A 6,795-nucleotide genomic window follows, 5' to 3' on the forward strand; every position below is an offset into this window, starting at 1 on the left:
AGTAGCTGCCCCCTGTGTCTTTGAATTGGGCTATTGTGGGTTTATGGCACTGTTTCATACTGTTCTAATTAGCATCTCCTGGGCGGCTTGTGATCTGAACATTTCATCATGTCTTTGTTAGTCGTTTGAGTGTTGTACCTTGTGAATTATCTATTCATGTCCTTTGTCCACATTTTAATTGGATTTTTTGCTTTTTTATTATTGAGGTTTTACAGAATTTTACGTATTTTAATAATTAGGCCCTTGTCCATTGTGTCATTGCTAAAGTTTCTATTCTGTTTGTTCAATTGTCGGCTTCCAGTTTTACAGCATTGTGATCTAACAAAATAGATTGTAGGGCCTCAATGTTTTTAAGTTTGTTTTGGCTTGCTTTGTGACCATTTATCTTAGAGAAGGTTGTACACTGCATTGTTGTTAAGTGGAGTGTTCTATATATGTCTAGGAGGCCCAGTTGGTTGACTGTTATTTAGCTGACCTGTTTCTTTATTGAGTTTCTTCCTGAATGATATGCCTTTCCTTGAGAGTAGTGTGTATTTTAAAATTTTGATGAGAGTCATATTTTGGAATTTTCATAGATAAATTAAATAATTGTTAATTCAATTCTCATGGCGATCCTTGGAATGGCAGGATTAAGTATAGTAGCGCATAGCTCTAGGGACAAAGTACTATCCTAATTATTAGAGTTTAGGCCCAAGGGAAGAATCATAGAGTGGTTAAAATTAATATTGAGTTGCCTCAGAGCTGAATTAAGGCTTATTAAATTTCTCATTAGATCAAGAATGGCTTTACAGTTGGCCTTGGTCAAACAACTCTTCTGGTGGAATGAAATATAGAGAACAGATTCATGTGGCTCATTGGGTGGACCGGTAAAATCTTGGAAAAAGTGATTTCTTCCACTATTGATTTTTGAGTTTCACAAGAGGGTTTGAAAGGGAATGTGTCCTGAAATTGTTTCTCAAAGGTGGCGACCACTTGTTCCAGAATCGTATGTGCTATTTGTCACAAAGATAGGTTTGGGGGAACACTGTCCAAGAACTATGGAACTTGAGTTTTGAGGAATCTACAATGACTATTTGAAAGTGTTTAGATTTCTGTTGTTCCTAGGTTTGCCCTGAACTGGAACTGACTTGACGGCAGTCAACAACAACGACAACAACAAGAAACAACAGCATAAGAAACCTCAGATATGATTCTCATCCTGTGATAACTGACTGCCATCGCGTGGATGCAAGCTCACAGAGACCCTGTAAGGACAGCGCAGAATTACCCTGGTGAGTTTCTGAGACTGTACCTCTTTTAGGGACTAGAAAGCCACTGGTGGGTCTTTATTCCTTGCCGTCCATATTCCAGCAGTGCTCTGCATTACCACCTTCCTCCTTTCTTATAAATCCGCTTTGGTCAATTCTCTCTTCTCTAGATTCAGTTGCTTCTCATCTTTAGTAGGAACGTTCCTTTAAGTATTACACCATGTTCAAGTCCCTTTCATTAAACAGCAAAACACATGACAATCCCTTCCTTGATCCGGCACTCCCTCTTCCCACCTCCTGCTGAACGAAGCCTTTGAAGGAATCAATATTTCTTTATTTCTCCAGCAAACATTCGCTCTTCAACTCACGGCCATCTACTTCTCTTACAACTTCACTCAGACAAGTCATAGACCTCTGCTACATCCCTGATGTTTTTAAAAAATTATTTTATTGAAAGATCATTTTATTGGGGGGGCTCTTACAGTTCTTATAACAACCCCTACATTAATCGTATCAAGCATATTTGTACATATGTTGCCATCATCATGTTCTAGACATGTACTTTCTGTAGAGCCATTGGTATCGGCAACTCTTTTTTCCTTCCCTCTGCGCCCATCCCCATCCTGATGACCCCTTGATATCACTGATGCTCTGACCTCTCTCTCTGCTCAATTGTCGCACTCTTCTCCTCAAGATTCCCTCTTCTGGCTCCCAAGGTGCAATATTTCCCTGGCTTTCTTCCTGCTCTTCTGGGCACCACCCACCCCTTGTAGGACTCAGTCTGCACTTTCCTGTGAACTGCTGCAGCTGCTGAATTCACTCTTGTGGAAAGCTGAGTCATGCCTCAAGCAGCAGCTGTCATCTATCATTGACTCGCAATTAATGTTTGCAACCCACACAGGCCCCTTAGCTTCAGGCCTGAATTTTAAAGTGTTTTCACTTTAAAATTTGACTGTCTCAACTTTATTTCATAGTTGACGTGTTAAACATTAAACTAATTATTTTTCTTTTGTGCGTCTTTCCCCAAGACTAGTATCTCAATGTTTCCTGTTTTCAGGTGTGCTGTCATTATTCATTTCGTTTGCCCTTGATGTTCCCCCTTTCTCAGCTGCCAATCTTATCTGCCATCAAATATTTCTAACGCGCTCTCCAAATGATTCTCGAATCCACCCACATCCTCCTACCTGGATTATAGTAATGGTCTTGGAATTGTTCTCCCTGAAGCTGAATTTTTTTAGGTGGATATGATCTTTGTAAGGTGATTGAGAGGCGTCAGAGATCAAATCAGTCGAATTTAAGCAAACAGGCGTTATTAGGGAGAAAAACCCAGCCTGGGCGAGGTCCTACTGTCCACCGCATCCCGACCAAGGGAGTCTCGCCCCAGGCTATAGGGGTGGTGTTTATATTGCCGGAGAACATGTGACTGAGCTACTTTGAGTCGTATAAGGTAAAGCAGTTAGGGATTGGGAGATACAGGTAAGTCCTTGTTTCTGGAATGCAAGGTATTTTCTTTGTCCCGGGTATATTCCTGCAGGGTGTAGGGTGGGCCATGAGCAAAACAGGCTGTTGTGGTGGGGTGGGGGTGGGGTGGGGGGGGAAGGACTTGCACAGCTGCTGACAGGTTACATTAGCCAGCTCTGGTTAGCTCCACATGTGGGAAATGGGGGTGGGGGTAGGTCCAGAGGTCACTTGCTGCTAGTTGCTTCTGCCAGCTCTGGTCAGCTCCACACCGGGGTAAGAGGAGGTTTTAAGGTCAGCAGCTGCTAGGAACCGGCTTGATATCGATCCCGCCAGACAATCTTGTCACCTCCTAAATCCTCCAGTGACTTCTTTCTCCTAAGACTAAAGACCCACATTCTTACGATGGCTTACACAGCCTCCATGGTCTTCCGCCTCTCTCTTTCTAGCCTCATCCAACTCGTTTTCCTTTCTTTCCCAAGTCAGGCACACTGGGCTTGCTTTTTCGGGACCTCAAATATGCCCCACTTCTCTCCCATGCTGCTCCCTCCGCTTGGGCTGCCTGTTTTCCCTCCTCTCTCACATCATCACCCTCAGACTTTTCTCCTCCCAGAAAAGATTCCTCTGCCCTCTCCTTCTAGGTTCAGTTCCTTTGTTAACAGGCTCTCGGAAAAGAGCCTTTCCCCCTTTCAGTCTTTATCTCCATTTCAAATTGCAAACTCCTTTGTGGGATTGCTTGATTAACACGTGCCTCCCACTCACTGGGGCACACTTTGTAAGCGGGACGTGCCTCTTCCTACTGCCATTGCATCCGTGATGCCGAACACGGGCTTGGTGATGCAGGAGATCAACGAGGCGCCTTATGACCTGACGGAGGCGTCATGTTGCCCGTCACACAGCATTGCTTTTCAGAGGCTGCCTGTTACTGGTCTTCAATGACTTTGTTTTTGGGTGGGTGCTTTATTTTATTTTTTCTTTCAAACCATTTTCTTTTTTGGTCTGGTTATTTGAACTGATTTTTTAAAAATCATTTTATTGGGGACTGGTACAACTCTTATCACAAACCATCCATCCATCCATTGGGTGAAGCGCATTTGTGCATTTGTTGTCATCATCATTCTCAAAACTTTTGCTTTCTATTTGAGCCCTTGGTATCAGCTCCACATTTTTCCCTTCCCTCCCCGCTCCCCCTCCCTCGTGAACCCTTGATAATTTATAAATTATTATTTTGTCATATCTTACACTGTCTGATGTATCCCTTCACCCACTTTTCTGTTGTATGTTATATGTAGATCCTTGTAATCAGTTCCCTCTTTCTACCCTACCCTCCCTCCACCCTTCAGGTATTGCCACTCTCAGCACCGGTCCTGAAGGGATCATCTGCCCCGGATTCCCTGTGTTTCCAGTTCCTATCTGTACCAGTGTTCATCTTCTGATCTAGCCGGATTTGTAAGGTAGAACTGGGATCGTGATAGTGGAGTGGAGAGGGTGGGGGAGGGGGGAGGAAGTATTCTAGAGAAAGGTTGTATGTTTCATTGTTGCTACATGAGGGATGGCTCGTCTCCCCCTCGTGACCGTTCTGTAAGGGGATGTCCAGTTGCCTACAGATGGGCTTTGGGTCCCCACTCTGCACTCCCCCTCATGAGGACCTAATCCAGACATCATATCATTCCAAAGTTCAGTCCGAACAAGCAGTGTTGTACAATGGCCACCACAGTCAGTTTCAAAACGTTTTCTCCCTTCTTGTCCTCCTCGATATCTGCTCCCCATTACGCTGCCACCTCCCCGTCAGAGTCCCCAGGAACCCCCAGTCTACCTATTGTCTCTACAGGTCCATCGGCTTCATATACCAAAACACAGACAAATATATAACAGAGTCAAGAAAGCTACCGACAATGACAAAATACAACAGAGATAAACCACAAAATGAAACAAAATCCAGAAAAAATATTAAAACCATATCAGGCACAAAATGCATCTAAAGGTCGATCAGGTGACAAAGTTATAATCACTCAAGTCAGATTTATCATTGTAATGTATTGTAGTCATCTCTCGGATACTCTGTCTGATACCATGTTGTTCCCCTCCAGCAACCACGGTTAGGGGACATCACCAGGGGCTTAGTCCCCTTACAGATCCCTCATACGCACTTTGAGCCTCTACTGCCATCCAGAGTCAGCAGCTCCCCAGAATCGCACCATTTAAGCTCTGGTACTATTCGCTCCTTTGATTTGGATTATATAACTTACAATCCTTGGACCACAGGTGTGTTTCTTCCAGGTGGGCTTACTTGCATCTCACTTAGATGGCTGCTTATATGAAAACAAGGCGTTGGGACCCCAGGTGTTATTTTTTCTGATAGCCACACACCATTTAATTCCTTTACCACACTTTGCTGTAGTCCCCATATCTTTTGTGTTTCCTTCAGGAGGGCGAGTATCGAACAGGACATGTCATAAGAACTAATTGTTCTTAGATAGGAATTGGGATTAAGTACCAGCCCCAAATCCCATTCCTGGATCTATGTTTTTATCTGCTTCTGGTTCATTGTAGAGAGATATTTGTTATTTTATGGTAACGACTCCTACCAATCATCTATCTGGAACATAAGGACCTTCTGTTTATAGTGTCATTGATTTAGCCCATGGTACTAATTTTAAAACACGATTGAGAAAGGGAGATTGAACACATGTAGGCTAACTACAAATTTCAATACACATATAGATTATTGACTTGTACAGAATAAATCCTTACATGACATGACTGGACACTATTTACATAAATAATGAGAGTTGATGGTCAGGCAAAACTTAAAATAATATTTACTGACAATATCAGACATAGGCCTGCCAGAATAATACATAACTTAATACAGCAAGTTAGGCATTTAAGTAGTAAGTAAATATTAGTCCATGAATGGCTGCTTTCCATAAATAGATAAACAAACCTTTTCCCTTAGTTTATCTTACTCTTGAGACTCCACTGAACCCTGTTAAGGACCATAGCAGTACACATGCCTCTGTTGATGATGGGTGCTGGGAATTACACATGAAGGGCATTGACCAGGAAGGCAAGAATGGGAGGTAAGCATTCTACCAGCGACCCACCAATGCTCCTGGTTCTTGTCCTATGGAAATGTCATATTGTCTATGGGGTAACATTTTATACTTTTGATTTTTAAAAAAATGCATCTTGTTGCTGTTAGGTGCTATTGAGTTAGTTCTGACCCACTGTGACCCTCTGCACAACAGACCGGGACACTTCCCGGTCTGGCACTTTTCCCATGACTGTTCCTGTGCCTGGCCTGTCCAGTCAATCATCTCCTTGAGGGCCTCCTGCTTTTTCACGGCCTCTCCACTCTTCCAAGCATGACTGGTCTCTTCTGACAGTATCTCCAAAGATGTAAGAACTGGCTAAACCCCACCACTGGGAGGAAGGCTTATTGAACAACCTATGATATGCAGATGGCACAGCCTTGCTTGCTGAAAGTGAAGAGACTTGATATTCTTGCTGATGAAGATCAAGAGCTGAAGCCGTCCGAATGAATTACAACTCATTGGTAGCAAACCATAATCTTCATAACTGGCCCAGTAGGCAACATTATTACAAATGGAGAAAAGATTGAAGTCCAGGATTTCATTTTGCTAGGATCACACTCAATGTTCATGGAAGCCGCAGTCAAGAAACCAAATGCTGTATTTCATGGGGCCATTAAGATGCCCAAGAACTCTTTGAAATGTTGAAGAGCAAGGATTTCACTTCAAAGATTAAGGTGTGCCTGACCCAAGCCATGGTAATTTCAATCATTTCATATTCATATGAAAGTTGGTTAATGTATAAGGCAGACCACCGAAGAGTGGATGTATTCAGATTACAGTATTGATGAAGAATATTGAAAATATCATGACTGCCAGAAGAACAAAGAAATCAGTCTTGGGGAAAGTACAGTCAGAACGAGCCTTAGAAGTAACGCTGTTGAGACTTGGTCTTACACTCTTTGAATTTGCAATCAGAAGAGCCTAGTGCCTGGGGAGAGGCATCATGCTTGGTAAGGTCGAGGTTCAGCAGAAAAGAGACCCGGTGGCTGCAA

This window comes from Tenrec ecaudatus, chromosome 11 (assembly GCF_050624435.1).
Source record: "Tenrec ecaudatus isolate mTenEca1 chromosome 11, mTenEca1.hap1, whole genome shotgun sequence".
Classification (NCBI taxonomy): Eukaryota; Metazoa; Chordata; class Mammalia; order Afrosoricida; family Tenrecidae; genus Tenrec; species Tenrec ecaudatus.